General features: G+C 34.2%; 1 protein-coding gene across 2 annotated transcripts in view; it reads left to right on the top strand.

Moving 5' to 3' along the window:
- LOC148946096 (SEC14 domain and spectrin repeat-containing protein 1-B) overlaps nt 1-18,961 on the top strand; it is a 198,097-nt gene that overhangs the window by 142,516 nt on the left and 36,620 nt on the right. The window lies entirely within an intron of this gene.

The following is an 18,961-nucleotide window of genomic DNA, read 5'->3' on the forward strand; positions in this document are numbered from 1 at the left end:
TTATTAGCTCAGATTTAAAGGAAATAGTTTTATTTTTCTATCCAAAAATAGACTTAAGTTTCACATTTGAACCAGAGAATTGTATTTTCCATAATTTTCTTACAAAAAACTAGAGTTTACGGTCAAAAACCCTTAATAGCTCAGATTTAACGGAAATATTGTGTCTGACTATAGATGTACGCAAATTCCTTTTCTTACATCTCTGATGTTTTAATGAACATTCGAAACGCTTGATATGCTAGCTTACTCTAAAAAATAATGAACACATAACAATGTAATATTTTTAATGAAATAGTGTTATGTAGAATATTAATACAAAAAATATATTATGATACATTATTAATATCAATGATTAACTTTGGACATTTTGAAATTAAGAGAATGTAACTGTGACAAGGTAAAGCACAACAAAACACTACTGATATATTCCAACTCTTGCATTTCAATGAAAGAAATTCAAAATGAACTATTAAAATCAATAGAATGTAACTGCGACACGGTAAAGCAAAACATAACACTACTTAAATATTCCAACTCTAGCATGACACGACAAAACTTCAAAATGAACTTCGAAAAATCAACAGAATATAACTGTGACAAGGTAAAGCACAACAAGTCGCTACTGAAATATTCCAACTCTTGCATTTCACGACAGAAATTAAAAATGAACTTTGAAAAATTATGAGAATGTAGCTGTGACAAGGTAAACCACGACAATACACTACTGAAATATTCCAATTCTTGCATATCGCGAAAGAAATTAAAAATGAACTTTGAAAAATAAAGATAATGTAACTGAGACAAGGTAAAGCACAACAAAACTCTACTGAAATATTCCAACTCTTGCATTTCAATGAAAGAAATTCAAAATGAACTATGAAAATCAACAGAATGTAACTGTGACAAGGTAAAGCACAACAAAACACTACTGAAATATTCCAACTCTTGCATTTCAATGAAAGAAATTCAAAATGAACTATGAAAATCAACAGAATGTAACTGTGACAAGGTAAAGCACAACAAAACACTACTGAAATATTCCAACTCTTGCATTTCACGACAGAAATTCAAAATGAACTTCGAAAAATCAAGAGAATGTAACTGTGACACGGTAAAGCACAACAAGTCACTACTGAAATATTCCAACTCTTAAATCTCACGACAGAAATTCAAAATGAACTTTGAAAAATCATGAGAATGTAGCTGTGACAAGGTAAACCACGACAAGACACTACTGAAATATTCCGATTCTTGCATTTCACTAAAGAAATTCAAAATGAACTTTGAAAAATTAAGAGAATGTAACTGTGACAAGGTAAAGCACAACAAAACACTACTGAAATATTCCAACTCTTGCATTTCAATGAAAGAAATTCAAAATGAACTAAGAAAATCATCAGAATGTAACTGTGACAAGGTAAAGCACAACAAAAGACTACTTAAATATTCCAACTCTTGCATTTCACGACAGAAATTCAAAATGAACTTCGAAAAATCAAGAGAATGTAACTGTGACAAGGTAAAGCACAAAAAAACACTACTGAAATATTCCAACTCTTGCATTTCAATGAAAGAAATTCAAAATGAACTATTAAAATCAACAGAATGTAACTGTGACTAGGTAAAGCACAACAAAACACTACTGAAATATTCCAACTCTTGCATTTCAATGAAAGAAATTCAAAATGAACTATTAAAATCAACAGAATGTAACGGTGACAAGGTAAAGCACAACAAAACACTACTGAAATATTCCAACTCTTGCATTTCAGGACAGAAATTCAAAATAAACTTAGAAAAATCAAGAGAATGTAACTGTGACAAGGTAAAGCACAAGAAGTCACTACTGAAATATTCCAACTCTTGCATTTCACTAAAAAAATTCAAAATGAAGTTTGGAAAATCATGAGAATGTAGCTGTGACAAGGTAAACCTCGACAAGACACTAGTGAAATATTCTAATTCTTGCATTTCATGAAAGAAATTCAAAATGAACTTTGAAAAATTAAGAGAATGTAACTGTGACAAGGTAAAGCACAACAAAACACTACTGAAATATTCCAACTCTTGCATTTCAATCAAAGAAATTAAAAATGAACTATGAAAATAAACAGACTGTAACTGTGACAAGGTAAAGTACAACAAAACACTACTGAAATATTCCAACTCTTGCATTTAACGACAGAAATTCAAAATGAACTTCGAAAAATCAAGAGAATGTAACTGTGACAGGGTAAAGCACAACAAGTCACTGCTGAAATATTCCAACTCTTGCATTTCATGACAGAAATTCAAAATGAACTTTGAAAAATCATGAGAATGTAGCTGTGACAAGGTAAACCACGACATGACACTACTGAAATACTCCAATTTTTGCATTTCACGAAAGAAATTCAAAATGAACTTTGAAAAATTAATAGAATGTCACTGTGACAAGGTAAAGCACAACAAAACACTACTGAAATATTCCAACTCATGCATTTCAATGAAAGAAATTCAAAATGAACTATGAAAATCAACAGAATGTAACTGTGACAAGGTAAAGCACAACAAAACACTACTGAAATATTCCAACTCTTGCATTTCACGACAGAAATTCAAAATGAACTTCGAAAAATCAAGAGAATGTAACTGTGACAAGGTAAAGCACAACAAGTCACTACTGAAATATTCCAACTCTTGCATTTCAACGAAAGAAATCCAAAATGAACTTTGAAAAATCATGAGAATGTAGATGTGACAAGGTAATGCACAACAAAACACTACTGAAATATTCCAATTCTTGCATTTCACGAAAGAAATTAAAAATGAAATTTGAAAAATTAAGAGAATGTAACTTTGACAAGGTAAAGCACAACAAAACACTACTGAAATATTCCAACTCTTGCATTTCAATGAAATAAATTCAAAATGAACTATGAAAATCAACAGAATGTAGCTGTGACAAGGTAATGCACAACAAAACACCACTGAAATATTCCAACTCTTGCATTTTACGGCAGAAATTCAAAATGAACTTCGAAAAATCAAGAGAATGTAACTGTGACAAGGTAAAGCACAACAAGTCACTACTGAAATGTTCCAACTCTTGCATTTTACGGCGGAAATTCAAAATGAACCTCGAAAAATCAAGAGAATGTAACTGTGACAAGGTAAAGCACAACAAGTCATTACTGAAATATTCCAACTCTTGCAATTCACGACAGAAATTCAAAATGAACTTTTAAAAATCATGAGAATGTAGCTGTGACAAGGTAAACCATGACAAGACACTACTGAAATATTCCAATTCTTGCATTTCACGAAAGAAATTCAAAATGAACTTTGAAAAAATTAAGAGAATGTAACTGTGACAAGGTAAAGCACAACAAAACACTACTGAAATATTCCAATTCTTGCATTTCGCGAAAGAAATTCAAAATGAACGTTGAACAATTAAGAGAATGTAACTGTGACAAGGTAAAGCACAACAAAACACTACTGAAATATTCCAACTCTTGCATTTCAATGAAAGAAATTCAAAATGAACTATGAAAATCAATAGAATGTAACTGTGACAAGGTAAAGCACAACAAAACGCTACTGAAATATTCCAACTCTTGCATTTCACGACAGAAATTCAAAATGAACTTCGAAAAATCAACAGTATGTAACTGTGACAAGGTAAAGCACAACCTGTCACTGCTCAAACATTCCAACTCTTACATTTAACGACAGAAATTCAAAATGAACTTTGAAAAATCATGAGAATGTAGCTGTGACAAGGTAAACCACGACAAGACACTACTGAAATATTCCAATTCTTGCATTTCACGAAAGAAATTCAAAATTAACTTTGAAAAATTAAAAGAATGTAACTGTGACAAGGTAAAGCACAGCAACACACTACTTAAATATTACAACTCTTGCATTTCAATGGAATAAATTAAAAATTAACTATTAAAATCAACAGAATGTACCTGTGACAAGGTAAAGCACAACAAAACACTACTGAAATATTCCAACTCTTGCATTTCTCGACAGAAATTCAAAATGAACTTCGAAAAATCAAGAGAATGTAACTGTGACAAGGTAAAGCACAACAAGTCACTACTGAAATATTCCAACTCTTGCATTTCACGACAGAAATTCAAAATGAACTTTGAAAAATCATGAGAATGTAGCTGTGACAAGGTAAACCACGACAAGACACTACTGAAATATTCCAATTCTTGCATTTCACGAAAGAAATTCAAAATGAACTTTGAAAAATTAAGAGAAAGTAACTGTGACAAGGTAAAGCACAACAAAACACTACTGAAATACTCCAACTCTTGCACTTCAATGAAAGAAATTCAAAATAAACTATGAAAATCAACAGAATGTAACTTTGACAAGGTAGAGCACAAAAAAACACTACTGAAATATTCCAACTCTTGTATTTCACGACAGAAATTCAAAATGAACTTCGAAAAATCAAGAGAATGTAACTGTGACAAGGTAAAGCACAACAAAACACTACTGAGATATTCCAACTCTTGCATTTCAATGAAAGAAATTCAAAATAAACTATGAAAATCAACAGAATTTAACTTTGACTAGGTAAAGCACAATAAAACACTACTGAAATATTCCAACTCTTGCATTTCAATGAAAGAAATTCAAAATGAACTTTCTGAGTATTTTTAGTTTTCCCTCCAAAATTGACCCCCCCTCCCCTGCCCTCAGAAATGGGGGAAGAAAGGGCCTCTGAGCCTTCCCCTTGAGGCAGATTCCATTTATTTTCGATTCTGAGCATTTTTGATTTTCCCTCCAAAATTGACCCCCTCCCCTGCCCTCAGAAATGGAGGAAGGACGGGCCTCTGAGCCTTGCCCTTGAGGCAGATCACGCTTTATTTTCGATTCTGAGCATTTTTGATTTTCCCTCCAAAACTGAACCCCCTCCCCTGCCCTCAGAATTGGAGGACGTAGGGGCGGCTGAGCCTTCCCCTCGAGGCAGTTCCCATTTATTTTCGATTCTGATTATTTTTTGTTTTCCCTCCAAAATTGACTCCCCCTCCCCTGCCCTCAGAAATAGGGGAACGAAGGGCCTCTGAGCCTTCCCCTTGAGGCGGATCCCATTTATTTTCGATTCTGAGTATTTTTGATTTTCCCTCCCAAATTGACCCCCCGCCCCTGCCCTCAGAAATAGGGGAACGAAGGGCTTCTGAGCCTTCCCCATGAGGCAGATCCCCTTTATTTTTGATTCTGAGTATTTTTGATTGTCCCTCCAAAATTGACCCCCCCCCTGCCCGCAGAAATGGGGGAACGAAGGGAACGTTAAACTATTTTAAATTGACAACACTGTCCAAACATCCCATGTGTATTATACAGTACACAATCACCCCATCTCCCCCAAAACACTTTTCAGCCATTTTAGTTAAAATTTTTATTTCCAAACTATTTTAAATTGACAACACATTGAAGTATTTGCAAATGCTAAACTCTTTTCTTTTTTTCTCCACCTTAATAGGATCAAATTCGCGAATCCTACACTCCAATTCGTAAATCTCATAACCCCTTTTTAAATGTACCAGTTTTTTAAGAATGTGCACGTGAACTCATGATGTACATTCATTGTGCAATTCTTATCAAAAACAGAAAAAAAACCTGTCTGCTTAAATTATATTATTATTACGACCACACTCTCAAAACATGTTTGACTACATTATACCTTGCCAAGTTTAAAAAACCTCGACTTTAGTTTCATAACATGCATTATATTAATGTCTCAGGCATGGGTTTTCCTTGCGCAATTCCAATGTATATGTTCATGTAAGTTTCGTGGTGCCTATTGCCTCAGGTGTAATTCTTGTAGGCGTGAATGTACGGTTTGTATCTATTACAGTTTTGAGCATATTCTTGTGTAATTCCATGTGTAATTCGTGTCTATTACTACGATACTACTACCGTCATTGAATAAGTAAACAAAATTTGTATAAAAAGTTTACTTTTCTTTTGCTAAATGGATGTCTTTACAAATTAACTTACGTAACTAACTTCTATATTCGTATATTTTGCTTCTGGCAAAAAATACAAAGTTGCAGATTTTTGAAGATATGAGTTTGAAACCTATGTAATAGGGTTTTCTGATACACTGAATCTGTCGGTGTGATTTTCATTAAAATTCTTTCACTTGTAGGGATGTTTCCCCCCTTTTTAAAAAATCGAGTAAATTTTCTCAGGCTCGTAGCCTTTGATGAGTAATACTAAACTTAATAAAATTTATATATTTAGAATCAGCATTAGAAACACATTCTTTTGATACATTTATTGACATCAAAATTCCGTTTTTAAAAGTTTCGATTACTATTGAGCCGTATCGCTCGTTTTTTTATTTGTTTTTTTATTAAGTATATGTTATTACGTATATGTAGGGGTTATCCCCTTAGTCAATACCACGCTCTTTACGTTAAAAGTTAAAAAAAAATTTTGATTCACAAACCCCTGAATCACAAAGGCCGTTTAATTAGAATAGATAGCTCTTTTGAAAGCACTAAAAAAAACTGTAGCGTAAAGAGCGAGGTATTGACTTGGGGGAGAACCCCCTCACATATGTTATAATTTCTGTTCGTTTTAAGTTCTAGTGTTCCTTCTTACTTTCAGTTGAAAAAACTTGTTTTTTCTATTTAATTTCTGATCATTTTTTAAATAATGCTTGGAAATCCGGCGCCCCCTTCATAGAAATGTCCCTTACCCCAAAGAAAAATCCTCAACGGAAAGATTCTCCAGAGTAACCCCCTCCTCTAGCCCCCACCTCCAGAAAAAATCCTTCCTGAAAATGTCTGTATACTTTCCAATAACCAATAAATAATGCTGGCAAGTCCGACGCCCCCTTCATCGCAATTTCCCTTCCCCCAGGGAAACTTCCTTCATGGACAGATCCTCCAAAATAACTCTCGACCCACCCTTCCCTCCCACTACCAGAAAAAAACCACCTGAAAACTTCTGTATACTTCCCAATAACCAATACTATATGTTAACATTGGGTAAAGTTCATAACGTTTAGCCCTCCCCCTGGGCACTTCGGGGGATTAAGTCATGCTAAAAGACATATTTATCATATTTTCGACCATGTTGAACAAAATGGCTATCTCAAAATTTTGATTAGGTGACTTCGGGGAAACAATAAGCCTGGGAGGGAGCCTATTTGCCCTCCATTTTTTTGTTCACTTAAAAAGAGCACTAGAACTTTTAACTTCAATTCCAATGAGCCTTCCCACAATATTCTAGGACCACTGGATCGATATGATTACCCCTGGAAAAAAACAACAAATAAACGCGCATCCGTGATCTTTCTTCTGGCAAAAATGTAAAATTCCACATTTTTGTAGATAGGAGCTTGAAACCTCTACAGTAGGGTTCTCTGATACGCTGAATATGATGGTGTGATTTTCATTAAGGTTCTATAGCTTTTAGGGGGTCTTTCCCCCTTTTTTGAAAATCAGCAAAATTTTCTCAGGCGCTTAACTTTTAATGGGTAGCACTAAACTTGATGAAAGTTATATATTTAAAATCACCATTGAAATCTAATTCTTTTGAAGTATCTATTGGTATCAAAAACCCGTTTTCTAGAGTTTCGGTTACCATTGAGCCGGGTCACTTCTTACTTACAGTTCGTTACCACGAACTGTTTGATATATCACTGTTTGAGCTCTGTTTTATTTCAACTACTTCACGAAAAATATGTTTAGTTTCCGTGAAACCATTAGCTAGAATTGTCTCCTCAAAAAGCATCAAATAGCTTCGATTTCAAAAGATGTGGCTGTCCAGGAAAAATTGAAATCGAAAGGAAAAAAATTGCTTAATCGACAGGGGAAAAGATTGAACTAAATCAAAACACAATATGTGTATGTAAATTGTTGAAAGGGCGTATCTCAAGAATAAATTAGCGAATTAAGTTGGAACTTTAAGGGAATGCTTAAAGGGGAAGATTAATTGACCAAAAGGCATAATGTGAACGCTACTATTAATACTATTACCACTGATAATACTACCACGTCAACTTCTCCAACTACTACTTCTATTGCAATTACTACAAACGCTAAGAGCGTTAAGATGAAAACTTCAGGCAGTGCCGAGGGAGAAATTGAACTAAATTAAAATACACTATGAATATACAGGTTATCAAAAGAGCATATTGGCAATATCATAGCAATGGCTAATTGTATTAATTTGAAACTTTCAGTGCTTGATGAGGAAGATGTTCAACTGACCAAAAAGCAACTGACCACACACTCTTTCTTGAAGTCACCCCTTGGATACACAATACAGATACTTTATTCAAGAAATTATGAAAAAAATCGCAAGTAAGTAACAAACTCTTTCTTGAATTCTCCATTTGGATGCACAATACAGAAATTTAATTCAAGAAATTATGGAAAAAAAATATAAGTAAGTAAGTAACAAACTCTATGCTTTTTCTGCATCAATTGTCGGATATGTTGAATAAAATGTGCAAAGTCGACATAGCTCTATTTCATTTTTTAAGGTTAATTTAGACGAGGTTACTTGCGCGCACGTAACCTCGTCTAAATTAACCTTAAAAAACGTGCGCGCACGTAACCTCGTCTAAGTTAACCTTAAAAAATGAAATAAAGCTATGCCGACACGTAATTTATTTTTTAACCTTAAAAAATGAAATAAAGCTATGACACGTAACCTCGTCTAAATTAACCTTAAAAAATGAAATAAAGCTATGTCGACTTTGCATATTTTATTCAACATATCCGACAATTGACGCAGAAAAAGCATAGAGTTTGTTACTTACTTACTTACATTTTTTTCATAATTTCTTGAATTAAATTTCTGTATTGTGCATCCAAATGGGGAATTCAAGAAAGAGTTTGTTACTTACCTGCGATTTTTTCATAATTTCTTGAATATAGTATCTATATTGTGTATCCAAGGGGTGACTTCAAGAAAGAGTGTGTTACTTACTTACAAATATTTTCATATTTTCTTGAATAAAATGTCTTCTTTGTGTATCAAAGAGGTGAATTCAAGAAAGAGTTTGTTACTTACTTACTTACCTACTTACAATTTTTTCATAATGACATAATGACATATCCAACAACGGTTGTTGATAAAGAATTTATTCATTCTGATACCTAGATTTTGTCAATGTTACCTCATGTGCCTGACAATAGATGTATGCAAATTCCTTTTCTCAAATCTCCGATGCTTTAATATACATTCTAAACTGTTGATATGCTAGCTTACTCTAAAAATAATGAAAATATAACAATGTAATGCATAATATATTTTTAATGAAATAATGCTATATAGAATATTAATACAAAATTATATTATGACACATAGTCATACACACGTTCACTCTTAAACATCCAGAAACGATGGTCCCATGATATGGAATAGTTTTTACCATGTCTAATGCATTTATCACGATCAGGTATGACCCTAGGTATCCAGTGCGCGAAGAACCTGATCTCGTCTTCAGTACGATGATAAACCCCTTCAAATTTAGGACACTTAAATTATTCTAGATTGAAAAGTGGAATCCTAGGGTCACACTTTTGAATTAAAACTTTATCTGTAGGTACATTACCCTTTACATAGAGTGCTTCAACCCCGAAAAAGCTGCAAATTTCACTGACTTCCTAGACATTTCTCAGTTCCTGACCACTATTATTAAGTGGTGTAATCACTCTATCGTAGAATCCCAGTCTGTTTATACGATGTAATGTAGTACTCCACAAGCTTTTATCATACTCATACATGTTGTAGTTCACTATCCAATGATAACAGTCGATTTCTTCGAGTTCCATTGACAATAATAAAAATGTACATTCAAATATAACACCACAAGATGATTTTTTCAAACCGATAAATTCTGTGTCATAGAGTCCTATCATCTTGGAAGGTATTAATGTACTTGTTAAGAAGAGAAATACATCATCAAACTTTTATACCTTCGCTCAAGGTCGAATGTAGTTATGGCTAAGGGAGATGACTCCTAAAAGCATCTGAATTCATTTTGGGGAGGAGTCATAAAACCCTTAGAATTCATTGCGGGGAGGAGTCATAGAACTCTCGGTATCTCTTGCATGCAAATGAAGTCTGGAAATTACATTTTTTTTAATTTCTATATTTTGTATCCAAGAGGTGAATTCAAGAAAGATATTTTGTCATTTTAAGATATGCACAAAAGAAAAAGATAAAAGATAAATAAAGTTGAATAATTTCGAAGTTTAAAAAAAAATAGTTTGTTTTATGAAAAAAAAATATTGAATTAGAACCATCAGTCCTCATCATTATGAGTATCCAAAACTGGACTTAAGTTTCACATTTGAACTAGAGAATTGTATTTTGCATAATTTTCTTACAATAAACTAGAATTTACGGTCAAGAAACCCTTATTAGCTCAGATTTTAAGGAAATAGTTTTATTTTTCGATCCAAAAATAGACTTAAGTTTCACATTTGAACCAGAGAATTGTATTTTCCATAATTTTCTTACAAAAAACTAGAGTTTACGGTCAAAAACGCTTAATAGCTCATATTTTACGGAAATATTGTGTCTGACTATAGATGTACGCAAATTTCTTTTCTTACATCTCTGATGTTTTAATGGACATTCTAAACGCTTGATATGCTAGCTTACTCTAAAAAATAATGAACACATAACGATTTAATATTTTTAATGAAATAATGCTATGTAGAATATTAATACAAAAATACATTATGATACATTATTAATATCAATGATTAACTTTGGACATTTTGAAATTAAGAGAATGTAACTGTGACAAGATAAAGCACAACAAAACACTACTAAAATATTCCAACTCTTGCATTTCAATGAAAGAAATTCAAAATGAACTATGAAAATCAAGAGAATGTAACTGTGACAAGGTAAAGCACAACAAAACACTACTGAAATATTCCAACTCTTGCATTTCACGAAAGAAAATAAAAATGAACTTCGAAAAATCAACAGAATGTAACTGTGACAAGGTAAAGCACAACAAGTCGCTACTGAAATATTCCAACTCTTGCATTTCACCACAGAAATTCAAAATGAACTTTGAAAAATCATGAGAATGTAGCTGTGACAAGGTAAACCACGACAAGACACTACTTAAATATTCCAATTCTTGCATTTCACGAAAGAAATTCAAAATGAACTTTGAAAAATTAAGAGAATGTAACTTAGACAAGGTAAAGCACAACAAAACACTACTGAAATATTCCAACTCTTGCATTTCAATGAAAGAAATTCAAAATGAACTATGAAAATCAACAGAATGTAACTGTGACAAGGTAAAGCACAACAAAACACTACTGAAATATTCCAACTCTTGCATTTCAATGAAAGAAATTCAAAATGAACTATGAAAATCAACAGAATGTAACTGTGACAAGGTAAAGCACAACAAAACACTACTGAAATATTCCAACTCTTGCATTTCACGACAGAAATTCAAAATGAACTTCGAAAAATCAAGAGAATGTAACTGTGACAAGGTAAAGCACAACAAGTCACTACTGAAATATTCCGACTCTTCATTTCCCGACAGAAATTCAAAATGAACTTTGAAAAATCATGAGAATGTAGCTGTGACAAGGTATACCACGACAAGACACTACTGAAATATTCCAATTCTTGCATTTCACGAAAGAAATTCAAAATGAACAGATAAAAATTAAGAGAATGTAACTGTGACAAGGTAAAGCACAACAAAACACTACTGAAATATTCCAACTCTTGCATTTCAATGAAACAAATTCAAAATGAACTAAGAAAATCAACAGAATGTAACTGTGACAAGGTAAAGCACAACAAAACACTACTGAAATAATCTAACTCTTGCATATCACGACAGAAATTCAAAATGAACTTCGAAAAATCAAGAGAATGTAACTGTGACAAGGTAAAGCACAACAAAACACCACTAAAATATTCCAACTCTTGCATTTCAATGAAAAAAATTAAAAATGAACTATTAAAATCAACAGAATGTAACTGGGACAATGTAAAGCACAACAAAACACTACTGAAATATTCCCACTCTTGCATTTTACGACAGAAATTCAAAATTAACTTCGAAAAATCAAGAGAATGTAACTGTGACAAGGTAAAGCACAAGAAGTCACTACTGAAATATTCCAACTCTTACATTTCACGACAGAAATTCAAAATGAACTTTTAAAAATCATGAGAATGTAGCTGTGACAAGGTAAACCACTACAAGACACTACTGAAATATTCCAATTCTTGCATTTCACTAAAGAAATTCAAAATGAACTTTGAAAAATTAAGAGAATGTAACTGTCACAAGGTAAAGCACAAGAAACACTACTGAAATATTCCAACTCTTGCATTTCAATGAAAGAAATTCAAAATGAACTATGAAAATCAACAGAATGTAACTGTGACAAGGTAAAGCACAACAAAACACTACTGAAATATTCCAACTCTTGCATTTCACGACAGAAATTCAAAATGAACTTCGAAAAATCAAGAGAATGTAACTGTGACAAGGTAAACCACAATAAGTCCCTCTGAAATATTCCAACTCTTGCATTTCACGACAGAAATTCAAAATGAACTTTGAAAAATCATGAGAATGTAGCTGTGACAAGGTAAACCACGACATGACACTACTGAAATATTCCAATTCTTGCATATAACGAAGGAAATTCAAAATGAACTTTGAAAAATCAAGAGAATGTAACTGTGACAAGGTAAAGCACAACAAAACACTACTGAAATATTCCAACTCTTGCATTTCAATGAAAGAAATTCAAAATGAACTATGAAAATCAACAGAATGTAACTGTGACAAGGTAAAGCACAACAAAACACTACTGAAATATTCCAACTCTTGCATTTAAAGAAAGAAATTAAAAATGAAATTATAAAAATAAAGAGAATTTAACTGTGACAAGGTAAAGCACAACAAGTCACTACTGAAATATTCCAACTCTTGCATTTCAACGAAAGAAATCCAAAATGAACTTTGAAAAATCATGAGAATGTAGCTGTGACAAGGTAATGCACAACAAAACACTACTGAAATATTCCAATTCTTGCATTTCGCGAAAGAAAGTCAAAATGAACTTTGAAAAATCAAGAGAATGTAACTGTGACAAGGTAAAGCATAACAAAACACTACTGAAATATTCCAACTCTTGCATTTCAATGAAAGAAATTCAAAATGAACTATGAAAATCAACAGAATGTAACTGTGACAAGGTAAAGAACAACAAAACACTACTGAAATATTCCAACTCTTGCATTTTACGACAGAAATTCAAATTGAACTTCGAAAAATCAAGAGAATGTAACTGTGACAAGGTAAAGCACAACAAGTCACTACTGAAATATTCCAACTCTTGCATTTCACGACAGAAATTCAAAATGAACTTTGAAAAATAATGAGAATGTAGCTGTGACAATGTAAACCACGACAAGACACTACTGAAATATTCCAATTCTTGCATTTCACAAAAGAAATTCAGAATGAACTTTGAAAAATTAAGAGAATGTAACTGTGACACGGTAAAGCACAACAAAACACTACTGAAGTATCCCAATTCTTGCATTTCGCGAAAGAAATTCAAAATGAACGTTGAAAAATTAAGAGAATGTAACTGTGACAAGGTAAAGCACAACAAAACACTACTGAAATATTCCAACTCTTGCATTTCAATGAAAGAAATTCAAATTGAACTATGAAAATCAATAGAATGTAACTGTGACAAGGTAAAGCACAACAAAACACTACTGAAATATTCCAACTCTTGCATTTCACGACAGAAATTCAAAATGAACTTCGAAAAATCAACAGAATGTAACTGTGACAAGGTAAAGCACAACAAGTCACTACTCAAATATTCCAACTCTTGCATTTCACGAGAGAAATTCAAAATGAACTTTGAAAAATCATGAGAATGTAGCTGTGACAAGGTAAACCACGACAAGACACTACTGAAATATTCCAATTCTTGCATTTCACGAAAGAAATTCAAAATGAACTTCGAAAAATCAAGAGAATGTAACTGTGACAAGGTAAAGCACAACAAGTCACTACTGAAAAATTCCAACTCTTGCATTTCACGACAGAAATTCAAAATGAACTTTGAAAAATCATGAGAATGTAGCTGTGACAAGGTAAACCACGCCAAGACACTACTGAAATATTCCGATTCTTGCATTTCACGAAAGAAATTCAAAATGAACTTTGAAAAATTAAGAGAATGTAACTGTGACAAGGTAAAGCACAACAAAACACTACTGAAATATTCCAACTCTTGCATTTCAATGAAAGAAATTCAAAATGAACTATGAAAATCAACAGAATGTAACTGTGACAAGGAAAAGCACAACAAAACACTACTGAAATATTCCAACTCTTGCATTTCACGACAGAAATTCAAAATGAACTTCGAAAAATCAAGAGAATGTAACTGCCAAACTGTGACAAGGTAAAGCACAACAAAACACTACTAAAATATTCCAACTCTTACATTTCAATGAAAGAAATTCAAAATGAACTATGAAAATCAACAGAATGTAACTGTGACAAGGTAAAGCACAACAAAACACTACTGGAATATTCCAACTCTTGCATTTCAATGACAGAAATTCAAAATGAACTTTCTGAGTATTTTTAGTTTTCCCTCCAAAATTGACCCCCCTCCCCTGCCCTCAGAAATGGAGGAAGGAAGGGCCTCTGAGCCTTGCCATTGAGGCAGATCCCATTTATTTTCGATTCTGAGCATTTTTGATTTTCCCTCCAAATTGACCCCCCCTCCCCAGCCCTCAGAAAAGGTGGACGGAGGGGCCTCTGAGCCTTGCCCTTGAGGCAGATCGCGCTTTCTTTCGATTCTGAGCATTTTTGATTTTCCCCCCAAATTTGACCCCCCCTCCCCGGCCCGCAGAAATGGGGGCAAGATGGGCCTCTGAGCCTTGCCCGTGAGGCAGATCACATTTATTTTCGATTCTGCGTATTTTTTGTTTTCACTCCAAAATTGACCCCCTCCTACCCTGTCCTCAAAAATAGGGGAACGACGGGCCTCTGAGCCTTCCCCTTGAGGCGGATCCCATTTATTTTGGATTTTTAGTATTTTTGATTTTCCCTCCCAAAGTGACCCCCCCTCCCCTGCCCTCAGAAATGGGGGAACGAAGGGCCTCAGAGCCTTCCCCTTGAGGCAGATCCCATTTATTTTGGATTCTGAGCATTTTTGGTTTTCCCTCCAAAATTGACCCCCCCGCCCCTGCCCTCCGAAAAGGGGGGACGAAGGGCCTCTGAGCCTTGCCCTTGAGGCAGATCCCATTTATTTTCGATTCTGAGCAGTTTTGGTTTTCCCTCCGAAATTGACCCCCCCCTCCCCTGCCCTCAGAAATGGGGGAACAAAGGGCCTCTGAGCCTTCCCCTTGAGGCGGATCCCATTTATTTTCGATTTTGAGTATTTTTGATTTTCCCTCCAAAATTGACCCCCTCCTCCCGCCCTCAGAAATGGGGGAACGACGGGCTTCTGAGCCTTCCCCTTGAGGCAGATCCCATTTATTTTCGAGTCTGAGTGTTTTCGATTTTCCCTCCAAAATTGACCCCCCCTCCCCGGGCCTCCGAAAATGGAGAACGAAGGGCCCGGTAAACTAATTTAAATTTACAACACTGTCCAAACATCACATGTGTATTATACAGTACACACTCATCCCATCTCCCCCAAAACACTTTTCAGCCTTTTCTTGTTAAATTTTTTTATTTCTAAACTATTTTAAATTGACAACTCATCGAAGTATTCGCAAATACTAAACTCTTTTCTTTTTTTCTCCACCTTAATAGGATCAAATTCGTAAAACCTACACTCCAATTCGCAAATCTCATTACCCCTTTTTAAATGTACCAGTTTTTTTCAGAATGTGCACGTGAACTCATGATGTACATTCATTGTGCAATTCTTATCAAAAACAGAAAAAAAACCTGTCTGCTTAAATTATATTATTACGACCACACTCTCAAAACATGTTTGACTACATTATACCTTGCCAAGTTTAAAAAACCTCGACTTTAGTTTCATAACATGCATTATATTTATGTCTCAGGCATGGGTTTTTCTTCCGCAATTCCAATGTATATTTTCATGTAAGTTTCATGGTGCCTATTGCCTCAGGTGTAATTCTTGTAGGCGTGAATGTACGGTTTGTATCTATTACACTTTTGAGCATATTCTTGTGTAATTCCATGTGTAATTCGTGTCTATTACTACGATACTACTACCGTCATTGAATAAGTAAACAAAATTTGCATAAACATTTTACTTTTCTTTTGCTAAATGGATGTCTTAACTTAACAAATTAACTTACGTAACTAACTTCTATATTCGTATATTTTTCTTCTGGCAAAAAATACAAAGTTGCAGATTTTTGCAGATATGAGCTTGAAACCTATGTAATAGGGTTTTCTGATACGCTGGATCTGACGGTGGGATTTTCATTAAAATTCTTTCACTTGTAGGTGATGTTTCCCCCCTCTTTAAAAAATCGAGTAAAGTTTCTGAGGCTCGTAGCGTTTGATGATTTATACTAAACATAATAAGATTTATATATTTAGAATCAACATGAAAAATAAATTATTTTGATATATTTATTGCCATCAAAATTCCGTTTTTAAAAGTTTCGATTACTATTGAGCCGTATCGCTTGTTTTTTTATTGTTTTTTTTATTACGTATATGTTATTACTTATATGTGGGGGTTCTCCCCTTAGTCAATACCACGCTCTTTACGTTAAAAGTTAAAAAAAAATTTTGATTCACAAACCCCTGAATCACAAAGGCCGTTTAATTAGAATATATAGCTCTTTTGAAAGCACTAAAAAAAAACTGTAGCGTAAAGATCGTGGTATTGACTTGGGGGAGAACCCCCTCACATACGTTAAAATTTCTGTTCGTTTTAAGTTCTAAGGTTGCTTATTACTTTCAGTTGAAAAAACTTGTTTTTTTTTAATTTATTTTCTGATAGTTTTTTAAATAATGCTTGGAAATCCGGCGCCCCCTTCATAGACATGTCCCTTACCCCAAAGAAACATCCTCAACGGAAAGATTCTCCAGAGTAACCCCCTCCTCTAGCCCCCCCCCCCAGAAAAAAATCCTTCCTGAAAATGTCTGTATACTTCCCAATAACCAATAAATAATGCTGGCAAGTCCAGCGCCCCCTTCATGGCAATGTCCCATCCCCCATGAAAACTTCCTTCATGGACAGATCATCCAACATAACCCCCGACCAACCTTTCCCTCCCACTACCAGAAAAAAACCTCCTGAAAACTTCTGTATACTTCCCAATAACCAATACTATATGTTAACATTGGGTAAAGTTCATAACTGTTAGCCCTCCCCCTGGGCACTTTGGGGGATTAAGTCATCCTAAAAGACATATTTATCATATTTTCAACCATGCTGAACAAAATGGCTATCTCAAAATTTTGATCAGGTGACTTTGGGAAAAAAATAAGCGTGAGAGGGGGCCTAGTTGCCCTCCATTTTTTTGGTCACTTAAAAAGGGCACTAGAACTTTTTATTTCTATTCCAATGAGCCCTCTCACGATATTCTGGGACCACTGGGTCGATACGATCACCCCTGGGGGAAAAAAAAAACAACAAATACATACGCATCCGTGATCGTTCTTCTGGCAAAAAATGCAAAATTCCACTTTTTTGTAGATAGGAGCTTGAAACCTCTACAGTAGGGTTCTCTGATACGCTGAGTATGATGGTGTGATTTTCATTAAGGTTCTATAACTTTTAGGGGGTCTTTCCTCCTTTTTTTGAAAATCAGCCAAATTTTCTCAGGCGCGTAACGTAGCACTAAACTTGATGAAAGTTATATATTTTAAATCAGCATTGAAATCTGATTCTTTTGATGTATCTATTGGTATCAAAAACCCGTTTTCTAGAGTTTCGGTTACCATTGAGCCGGGTCACTCCTTACTTACAGTTCGTTACCACGAACTGTTTGATATATCACTGTTTGAGCTCTGTTTTATTTCAACTACTTCACGAAAAATATGTTTAGTTTCCGTGAAACCATTAGCTAGAATTGTCTCCTCAAAAAGCATCAAATAGCTTCGATTTTAAAAGATGTGGCTGTCCAGGAAAAATTGAAATCGAAAGGAAAAAAATTGCTTAATCGACAGGGGAAAAGATTGAACTAAATCAAAACACAATATGTGTATGTAAATTGTTGAAAGGGCGTATCTCAAGAATAAATTAGCGAATTAAGTTGGAACTTTAAGGGAATGCTTAAAGGGGAAGATTAATTGACCAAAAGGCATAATGTGAACGCTACTATTAATACTATTACCACTGATAATACTACCACGACAACTTCTCCAACTACTACTTCTATTGCAACTACTACTAACACTAAGAGCGTTAAGATGAAAACTTCAGGAAGTGCCGAGGGAGAAATTGAACTAAATTAAAACACATTATCAGTATACAGGTTATCAAAAGAGCATATTGGCAATATCATAGCAATGGCTAATTGTATTAATTTGAAACTTTCAGTGCTTGATGAGGAAGATGTTCAACTGACCAAAAAGCAACAAGTTAACACTATTACTGCTGCTAGTGCCAGTGATATCACTGTTAATACCACTACTACTCCTACAACTAAAACTACTAGTACTCCTACTACTATTACTGTTACTACTATTACAACTGTGGCTAAATGTATGAAGGGATATTTTCATGGAATTTAGGGGGTGGGGAGAGTTGACCTGGAGCACAACACGGTGCCTGCATGCACATTGTCAAAAGGGTATATTAGCAATATCTTAGGAACGGCCTGGTGCGTGAAGGTGAAAATTACAGAGCTTGTTGTGGGGGATGTTGGGCTAACAAAAGGTAATATTTGCATCCTACTACTACTACTACTACTGCTGTTACTACTACTGCTACAACTATTACTACTG

This window comes from Artemia sp. Qi Xiang Cuo, chromosome 12 (assembly GCF_049724085.1).
Source record: "Artemia sp. Qi Xiang Cuo chromosome 12, ASM4972408v1, whole genome shotgun sequence".
In the NCBI taxonomy this organism is placed as follows: Eukaryota; Metazoa; Arthropoda; class Branchiopoda; order Anostraca; family Artemiidae; genus Artemia; species Artemia sp. Qi Xiang Cuo.